Below are 10,780 nucleotides of genomic sequence, written 5' to 3' on the forward strand. Positions count from 1 at the left end.
GTGTTAAATCTGCTTGCCTTCTTCTTACCACCTTCCATAATTCTCCTTTGGCTGTCTCTTGCACCATTTACAGGATTTATAGTTGTGAATAGAGGGGAGAAACAAGGAATAATGTCACCTTGTCTGGATTGTAAACCTAACCGTCAATTTTTAATGTTTTCAACAGACAGGTTGGCCCATATGACCCACCCTGACATTATCATAAACAGAAGTCTGACTCAACTCTCCCTTCTGGATGTAGGGCAAAGCTAGCGGGTTTTAGGTATTAGGCATTTTTTACACCAGAATCTCCCACTAGTTAACTTAACCTACCTATTATGAACCTATGGCAGAATGTTTTATCCCTGTCATGGTTTGAGTCCTGCAGGTGAATTTGGCACTATTTTTGTTTTCACTTTATGAACTTATTGCATAATGATTTATCCCTGTTATGGTTTGTGTAATGCTGGTGAATTTCGGACTATTTTTGCTTAAACTGATTTTATTAAAATTAAAATATTAAACTTTTTTTTTTGAGGAAGATCAGCCCTGAGCTAACAGCCATGCCAGTCCTCCTCTGTTTGCTGAGGAAGACCAACCCTGAGCTAACATCTATTGCCAATCCTCCTCCTTTTTTTCCCTTTTTCCCCCCAAGGCCCCAGGTGATAGTTATATGTCATAGTTGCACATCCTTCTAGTTGCTGTATGTGGGATGCCGCCTCAGCATGGCTGGACAAGCGGTGTATCAGTGCGAACCTGGGATTTGAACCTGGGCCTCCAGTAGCGGAGTATGCGCACTTAACCGCTAAGCCATGGGGCTGGCCCCTAAAATATTAAACTTTTTAGGAGGAAGATGACAAGCTCCTGTTTCCCTCCATTTTATCAACCCAGACATATATTTCTGAGCTCATTTTGAAGGATAAGCTGGTGTTAGCCAGATGATGACATGATGATGGACCTTCCTGGAGGAGGGACGTGGATGCACAGAGACAGTGAGAAGTGCATCAGAATGGGGGTACTTTGAGAATGACTTGAGGGATTGATGGGTTAGGATATGGCAATGGAGAAGTAGGCAGGGTGAGATGAAGAACAATCTAGAATAGAGGTTAGAGAACCATAGCCCATGGGTTGCCTGATTTTGTAAGTAAAATTTTGCTGGAACACAGCCACGTTAATTCATTTACACATTGTCTGTGGCTGCTTTTGTGTCGCTAACATGGAGTGAATAGCTGCAACAGAGACCATACAGCTTGCCAAGCTGAAAATATTTCATATTTGGCCCTATACAAGAAAAGTTTCCTGATCCCTGACTTAGAAAGTCAAGGTGAGAAGCTTGTAAATCATTCTTTTGGGCTGAGGAGATAGAGAAGTATTTTAACTACGGTCAGCTCTGAGTTTTAGGAACTTTTCTGAATGTTGATATCTCATTTTGCCTATAACATAACTAGTAGGAGGCAGGCAGGATGGAAAGGGAAGATTCAGGAATGGAGAGAGATCATGCTAGAGGCCAAGTCAGAGCAGGGATCCTGGGAGGCCTTTGAGTAGAGAGAGAACTGGTATGTTGCTGATGTGGTGTCTGGGACAGAACACACCCAGCCTCTGGGTGAAATGTCACTAAGGCCTTTCTGTTCAAGGGAGAAGGAACCAGGATGCACCAACTCTTGCAAGGTACCAGGACTTTTGCTGGGTGTTTTCCAAATATAATTTTATTTAATGCTCACAGCAGCCCTGTGAAGTAGGACTTCTTACACCCATTTCACAAAGCAGGAAACTGAGACATGGAAGGGTAAGGTGTCTTGCTCGATGTCATTCTCTAAATAAACAAAAGGGCATGGATTTAATCCCAGGTCTCTCTGATTGTAAAGCCTACTGTAGTTTTAGTATATCAGGAATCTCACATTCAACAGTTTATAAACCCACCGCCTCTTGGGATAAGTCTCCAAGGATCAGACTTTGGGTCCCCCTTCCTGTAGGGGACATGGATGCTCTGGCTCAGACTGATGCTTCTGTTGGTTCCTCACTGGGTCCTGTAGGTGCCTTCCTGAGGATTCATCCTGTTAAAGCTGAGGGAGGCATAATGCAGCTCCTTCTCTATCTTGAAGGTGGAGTCGTTCCCTGCAGAGCTTGTGGGGTCAGCAGAGCTGTCTAACGTGGACTCCTGCTGGTGACCCTGTGAGGAGAGCAAAGAAGGAGGTCAGAGCAGAGCAGTGGTGAGGTCAGGGAGAAGGCAGAGGGGGTCCATGAAGTGAGTTTGATTCTGACAGGACAGCATTCTTTCATCAAACATTATTCTCAAAGTCCCGTTAACTCAATTATCCAACAAACATTGTACATTTTGCTGCTTTCCAATTCTACTGAAAACCCACACAGACCCATGTGGAAAATACTATTATTATACAGGGAAAGAAATTAAGTCTCGGAGAGGTTAGATACTTCCCAAGGTAACACATCTACTGATCATGGTCTCTCTGAGGTCTCCTATGTGCCGGGCACTGGATACACAGGAAGGTGTTTATGAAAAACAACTCTCACTCTAGCATCGCACACACAACTCTTCTGAAACTAGATGTGTGGGCGTTTTTTCTTCCTCCTTCAGACACCAATCTCATGTCCAGGTTATCACCTGTGCTTCTGACCAACTGACTATAAATTGGAGGTTCCCATGGCCCCCTCCCCTAATTTGGTATAGTGATTCAGAGAATTCAAGAAAAAAAATTTACCTACTGTGTACCAGTTTATTATAAAAGGGAGTGATAAAGTATATATGAACATCCAGATGGAAGAGATGCATAGAACAAGGTATACGGGAAGGGGTGAGGAGCTTCCATGCCTTCTCCAGGAGCATCACTCTCCCAGCACCTCCAAGCATTCTCCAACTTAGAAGCTTCCCAAACCCCATACTTGTGGGAGTTTCATAGAGGCTTCCTTACGTAGCCATGATCAATTATTAACTGCATTTACAGCCACTCTCAAGTCTCAGGAGAGTGGAGTCAGGAGTGAAAATCCCCAACCAGCAGCCCATCAAGAGTCACCTCGTTAAAATCGAAGACAGTGCTCTCACCCAGGAATTTCCAAGGGATTTAGGAGGACAACCATTTTCTGATGCAGACTCATTTCTCAGCTCTAGATTTATTGCAACATTTCTCAAAAGAGTCTTTGCACTTCCTCTTCTCCCATTCTCTCTTGACATCGCTCCAATCAGGATAGCTGCCTCTATCATGCTACCAGATCTGCTTTTGTCAAGATCAGTTGTGATACCACTTAGCTAAATTTAAATGGTCATTTCGCACACCCTATCCCACTGGACTTATTAGCATTTGAAACAAGTGAGCATTCTCTCCTCCTTGAAGCTCCATCTCCCCTTGGCCAACAGGACACAAACTTAGGCACTCCTGGTCATTTATTTTTTCTCAGTGGTATTCTTGCTGTTTCAACCTTATCTCGCTGACTCTAAATGCTGGAGAGTCCCAGGGGTCTGTCCGTGGACCCTTTCTGTTCTTTGTGGTTTCATACACGATCAGACCTTGAAGTGGAGGAGTCCCAAACCTCTGTTTCTCACACCTGGACCCCTCTCCTGAGCTCCAGACTCTTGCCGTCTACTTGTCATGTTCACTTGGAAGTCTGAGAGGTACATCAAACTTAAGGTAACCAAAATAAAGTTTGGTGTCCTCTTGAAAATACACTCCTCCTGCAGAGTTGGCAATTTTAGGAATTGGTAATTCAATTCTTTAAGCTGCTCAAGGCAACCACATTGGAGTCATCTTTGGTGTCTATGGACATTTATGAACATCTATTACATCTATGGCTGTCCATGGGCATCCATGACATATATGAATATTTTGACATCTATGGACATCTATGGGGTAATATTTGACATCTGTGGACATCTATAACATCTATGGATGTATATGTTACATGTGGATTTCTATGGAGTCAGCTTTGACATCTATGGACATGTATGACTTCGATGGGCATCTATAGAGTCATCCTTGTCATCTGCGACACCTATGAGGTAGAGGCAGTGAGCTGTCTTTGATCATATTCCACGTATACTCTATCACCCCATTAACAAATCCTGTTGGACTCATCTTCAAAATGTATCCAGAATGCAAAATCTTCACACCAGATTCATCATTGCTATCCTGGAATAAGTCTGTCTATGGACTGACTTGTGTCCCACAAAATTCATATATTCAAACTCTAACTCCCAATGTGACTGTATTTGGAGATAGGGACTTTTAGATATAACTAAGTTTAAGTGAGGGCATTAGAGTAGGGCCAGAAATGATTTATGTCCTTATAAGAAGAAGAAGAAAAGACACTAAGGATGCGTGAGCATGGAAAAAAGGCCATATGAGGACATAGCAACAATATGGCCATCTGTGCAAACCAAGGAGAGAGTTTTCAGGAGAAAGCAAATTTGATGGACCTTGATCTTGGACTCCAGCCTAAAGAACTGTGAGAAAATACATTTCTATAGTTTAAGCAAACCTGTCTATGGTATCTTGTTATGACAGCCCAGCAAACTAATACAGTCTGCATCATTTCTTGCCTGGATTATTTGAGTGTCTTCCATAACTAGTCTCCTCTTTTCTACCCTATCTTGCTACAGAATTTCTCAACAGAACAGCCAGAGTGATCTGATTAAAATGAGTGTCAGCTCATGTCTGTGAAATACTAGAACGTATCTTCATATATCTACATCTGTATTTAATATAGATGTTGATATAGACATCGATGATATGAATATAGATATAGATCTACTTCCAGTTTCTGTTTTAAAGTTTGCTCTTTGACCCTGTTTTTTGACACTCAGCACCTAAATCCCTGAGATTTCCTTGGTGATAGGAGTGTCTTTTGTTCTAATGAGATGATGCTTGGAGGGCTCTTAGATGGGGGTTGGCCAAGAGAAAGACCAAGCCATCATTAGAAGCTTGAAACTTTCAGCCCCATCACATATCCTCCAGAAAGGGGAGACAGGCTGGAAACGGAGTTAATACTCGATCACGTCTACATGATGAAGCCTTCACAGAAATCCAAAATGTAGAGGTTTTGGGAGCATCTGGTTTGGTGAACACAGGGAGATGCAGGGACAGTGGTGCTCCAGAGAAGGCATGGAAGCTCCTTGCCCCTCCCTGCATACCTTGCCCTATGCATCTCTTCATCTGGATGCCCATCATCTGTATCCTTTATCATATCCTTTTATAATAAGCTGGTACACAGTAAGTAAACTGTTTTCCTAAATTCTGTGAGCTACTCTAGCATATTAATTGAACCCAAAGAGAGAGTCATGGGAACCTTCAATTTATAGCCGGTTGGTCACAAGCACAATGACAACCTGGACTTGAGATTGGTGTGTGCAATGTGGAGATGGGGCAATCTTTTTGTGTGTGTGTGTGAGGAAGACCGGCCCTGAGCTAACATCTATTGCCAATCCTCCTCCCTTTTTTCTCCCTTTTTCTCCCCAAAGCCCCAGTAGATAGTTGTTATGTCATAGTTGCACGTCATTCTAGTTGCTGTATGTAGGACGCCGCCTCAGCATGGCCAGACAAGCGGTGAGTCGGTGCGTGCCCAGGATCCGAACCAGGGCCACCAGTAGTGGAGTGCACATACTTAACTGCTAAGCCACGGAGCTGGCCAAGGTGGGGCAATCTTATGGGACTGAGCCCTTAACCTGTGACACAGTCTGAGGCTGTGTCTAGATAGAGAGGATACCCAGCTGGTGTTACAGAGAATTGCTTGGTGGGGGGAATATCCCCACCCATCTGGTGTCTGAAGTGTCAGAACTGAAGTGTTCTGTGTGAGAAGTAAAGGAGGCACACACACAAGTTGTCACACTTCTCAAAGTACATAAGTGATGATGGTGAACTTCATGACTCTGTGATATTTGCAGCCTTCATGAATTTCCATCCTCATTCCCTCCCCACCATTACCTACTCCCCACCCCCACAGAGCTCCGCTTTAGGAGCACTGTCTTACTGTTTCTTTAGCACATCAGGGATGTCCCATCCTCAGAGACATAGCACCTGCTGCTCTGTCTGTTTAAAGCCCTCAGTGATCCTCTGTCAGGGCTCACAACGCACTTCTTCACCTCCTGAAGGTGATTTATCAGATAATCCAGCCCCCAGCACCAACCTTTCCCGTCGTCCCATTTCATTTCCCTCCAGAGCACTTATTTCCTGTATATTTTCACTACTTATTTGTTCATTATTGACATCCTTCTCCACAATCAGTGAAAATCCTTGGCAGCAAGGACATTTGACATTTCTAACATATGTATTTGTAAAAACACAAGTATTACCCAAGCCCTCAGAACAATTGACAAGTGGAAGACAGTTGCTGAAGGAGATGAATGCACGGGTGATAGCTGACCATGTGCTCAAAACCCTCAAAGGGGTGACCACACTAGTCAGAGTGAAAGAAACAAATGAAAGTCAGAGCTCAAAGGATGATCAGGAGTAGGACAGGTTGATATAGGCACATGAGGAGGAGGGGACAGCCAACGGATGATTCCGAGGTGCGAGAAGCTGACTCTGCTTGACATGAGCGAACAGGCCACTGTGGGAGGTGTGAAGCGCTGAAGGTGACTGTGGTTTTCCTGCTCCAAATGAAAGACCAAGTTGTTTGAACGCTTGTCTTTTGGCATGTGGAGAAGCAGTGCATTTCATTATAGAGGGAATGCTAATGTGCTGGGGAGGAGAGAGAGGAGGGCTGCAGCAGGAGAAGGACTAAGAGGGGAGCTCAGCTCAAAGGGAGTGGTTGTATTAAGCTATATTCAGAAGAAACACAGTCAAGCTTTGCAGCATATGGGAGCAGGAAGAGGTGACAGAGGACTGGGGTGGGATAAAAGACCACATCTATTGTTGGGTGCCAGGGACAAGAGTGCCACCCGTGAGATGGAGAGTGCAGCAGAAGTATGTTTGGAGGTGTATCAACTGCGTGTTCTTGATTTTTGACATTGGACCCTCTGACATTGGAACTGCCCCTGCCAGGGCTGGTGAATTGCTAGAGATACTAAAGGACCTGCCTGCAAGCGTGCCTTTCATACTTCAAACCAAACAGTCCAAAGCTCACACCCCAAGCACTTCCTTTATCAAGCTCTTACACTCCGGACTATCTTCCCGCTCTAATCCCCTAGGGCCAGGCACCAGACAACTGGAGACAGCCCCTACTCCCAGAGCCTGCTGAAATTGCTCAAACTAGCCAGTCTTAAACCCACTTGCCCTGTCTCACCTTGCCTTTCCCGCGGAAGCCACAGTAAAGGCTCCTGCCCACGTTTTCCCCTTGCTCCCTCTGACCCTGACCAAACCTGGTGCTTCTTCACATGACCCTGTGTGATGTGGCATTTCCCCTCTTCTTAGGAACTGTGGGTAACAATTGTCTCCCTCTCTGTTAGCCTCACGTACCTAAACACAGTCATGCATCGTTAACAATGGGGACGTGTTCTGAGACATGCGTCTTTAGGTGATTTCGTCCTTGTGTGAACATGAACATCACAGAGTGTACTTACACAAGCCTAGACGGTAGAGACTACTACACACCTGGGCTGTGTCTACTAATCTCATGGGACCACTGTCATATACGCGGTCCATCGTTGACTGAAACTTCATTATGTGGTGCATGATTGTAATAATAACACCTACATTTTCAAACAAACAGGAAGACGACGAGCTTATTTATTGACACGCCTATTGGAGCGTGACTGAGGCCCCTTCTAGGGAGATGTGGTGGGTAGACTGCATGCCAGCGTGCCCACATCACTCACTGGGGAATCTGGTCCGATGGCATGGTGGATGTCATCCACGCCCACTGCTGTCCTGGCTGCTTTCTTTCTGCGGGTCTTCACTCTGATGAGAGACACCAGGTTCTTTGACACAGGTCACTCTTTTGAGGCTAGAGTGAGTGACTAAGGAAGATTGAGGATGGGGTGAGGCCAGGAGCCTTCATAACAGGACTTTGTAAAAAGGTACTCACACTCCAGGGTGTCTGGAAGCAGGGCTGGGAACACACTCATGCTGGCTCAGGGGCTACCAGCTGGATTCTCACTACCACCATTACCCTGCTCTTGCTCCAGGCTCTCACAACCCCTCCAGGTCCCTCTTCTCCAACTCTTGGCCCACACCCAGCCCAGCTCACATGAGGAAGATGAGGCAGAGGCAGAGAGTGAGCAGTGCAGTGACAGCAGCTCCCCCGATGGTCCCCTGAATCACTCCTGCCCTGGTCCCTGGTTCCCCTGCAGACAAGAGAGACTTGGAGTGAACTCAAATCTTGATGAATAGACTTGTGTCCCCTCCTCCTCCAGCGTGTAGTGAGGGTCACCTCTTCTCTCCCATCCAGGGTTCAGCCTCTGGGTTCTTCCACCCATCATAGGACCTCAGCCCTATCCAGAAGGACATGGTCCATGTGACATCTCCTATCCAGCCCCCCCAGTCCTTTCCAGGAAACTCCATCTCTTCCAGGACCCGGGTTCTTCTCCATCCGGGGTCTCTCGGCAACAGCACCCATACCTGGCCACAGCAGAAGCGTGAGGCTCTGGGCTGGGTGGGCATTCCAGAGAGAGACACACACACACACAGAGCCCTATGGGATGCTGGAAGGCCTTGTCCTTCCTTCCTTCCAGGGAGGGTGTCTGAATCTCCTCTCCTGTCCTCCATGGCCCTGTCACTCAGGGTCAAAGGTGGTCTTTCGTGCACCAGAAGGGGGTGGAAGCAAGCAGTTCTCAGATGTTCAAGTCAGATCCAGACAGCTCTCCTGGCCTGGCCTGGCCATGTCTCCCAGGAATCTAACACACAGGGTGAGAGATGTGTCTCTGTCCATCACCTGTCAACAGTTTGATGGGCACTCCTGAGAAAGCCCCAATGGGACTCACTGTCCAGTGAGGGGACCTGATGCCATTACCCATGGAGATAAAGCAGTGGGGGGAGCTGGGCTCCAGAGAGGAATCAGGGTGAGGGTGGGTGATTGATAGTCAAAAAAGGGCCCAAAGAGATTTTGGGGGACAATGAAACTACTCTGTATGATACTATAATGATGGGTACATGTCACTGTACATTTCTCCAAATCCATAGAATGTATAACACCAAAAGTGAACCCTAATATCAACTACAGACTTTGGGTGATAATGACATGACAATGTAGATTCATGGGTTGTAACAAACGTCCCCTCAGGTGGGGAATGTTGACAGTGGGGAGGCTGTGCATGTGTGGGAAAGTGCAGCTGGTATAGTGGAAATATCTCTAACTTCCACTCACTTCTGCTGTGAACCTGAAACTTCTCTAAATAACAAAGCCTACTAAAAAATTTCCCCGAGGCTTTCAGTGACTGGAGGAAGATAAAGAGCACATTTAGGGTGGGCAGGGAGGAGGTTGCAGGTTATCCTGGCAAGACGGGATTTGAAGGATACTGAGGGAGGAGGTCTAACAGGGGCTTCTTGTGTGTAACTGCAGCCCCCCATCAGTCCCCCACCATCTGAGCTCTGAAAATCCAGCTCTGACCTGACCTGGCAGAGACCTCACTCCACTCAAGGCCCCATGGGAGGGGACTCCTTCCTACCTGTGCCATCCCCTAAGCAGACACCATATTCTGGGTTCTCTGGAGCACCTATGACAAGAAGTGGGTATTTTTCCCTGTAGTGGGAGGGTGGGGTGAGATAAATGTAGGCATCTCCCAATCCCCACGAGCCACAGAAATGGTGAAAGGACAGGGCTTGTACACTTCTAGGTCCCTTACTCAGCCAGGCCCCCAGAAATAAAGAACCACGTGTTTCCAGCCTGGCCCTCCTGCCCCTCACACCGTCAGGGAAACAGGCATCCTGGCCCAGCACTCACAGGTGACGTTGAGCTGGATGGTCCTTTCCACGGTCACACCAGCTGCAGGAAACTTCACCTGACAGGTGACATTGGTGCCATGGTCCTGGGGCCATGAGGTGAGGGCGAGCACTGAGGAGAGGTGGGTCCTGGGGCCCATGGAGGTGAGGGCAGCTGATGTCCAGGAGAAGATGGGGGGTGTGCCCCACTCACAGGCCAAGGGCACAGAGCAGATCAGGTTCCTGGGGTGGTCAGACTCCAGGGTCCCCAGGATGAGGATGTGGGGTGTGTGGGTCAGGGCTGGTGAGAAGAAGAGGAGACACAGGGATCATGGGGGAGAGTCTGAGAGGTAGCCCTGAGAGAAGCCTCTGGCTTAGGTCTAGCTCCTACCACTGAGCACTGAGTCATTGTACCCCAAACCCCTCCCAGAAAAGGGGTCCCAGCCTAGCCCTGCACGATCACCTCCAGTGCAGGTGGCTCCCCTGTGGTGATTCCTGGAGCCCACTTCCTACTGGTCATATGCACAAAGAGATGCTTAGATTTGTAAATCCATCTTGTACTTCCTATCTCCACCAGAAAAAAAAATATTTTCTGTTGTCTCTCCTCCTGGCGTCTGTGATGTCCAGGGAGCAGTGTAGGTCTGGGGGTCTCCAAGCAGGTAGAATCGGCCCTGAGTCTCCTCCTGCACTTTACAAACTGGATTGTTTGTGGCCACAGGAGCATCCTGGTATGGATTGGCCTCTTCCTGGAACCAGTAGCCATGAGCTGGGGCAGCATCACTCCAGTAGTCCCAGGGGTGGAGGAAGGTGCAGGGCACAGAGACACACAGGCCCTCCTGCACAGTCACGGATTCCTGCACTTCCAGGAGGTGTCTGTCATACTGAGTCAGGGACCCTGAGGAGAAACAGGGTCAGCCACAACCCCTGCCTCACCTGCCCCCTCTACACCTGGCTCACTCACATGCCCACAGCAGGGACAGCAGCAGTGGCAGCAT

The 10,780-nt window shown here is 47.4% G+C and overlaps 1 pseudogene; it reads right to left on the reverse strand.

The window, feature by feature from the left end:
• Window positions 1–1,996: 1,996 nt before the first annotated feature.
• On the reverse strand, window positions 1,997–10,780 carry LOC131397264 (myeloid cell surface antigen CD33-like; annotated as a pseudogene).

Source organism: Diceros bicornis, chromosome 34 (assembly GCF_020826845.1).
Source record: "Diceros bicornis minor isolate mBicDic1 chromosome 34, mDicBic1.mat.cur, whole genome shotgun sequence".
NCBI classification, from domain to species: Eukaryota; Metazoa; Chordata; class Mammalia; order Perissodactyla; family Rhinocerotidae; genus Diceros; species Diceros bicornis.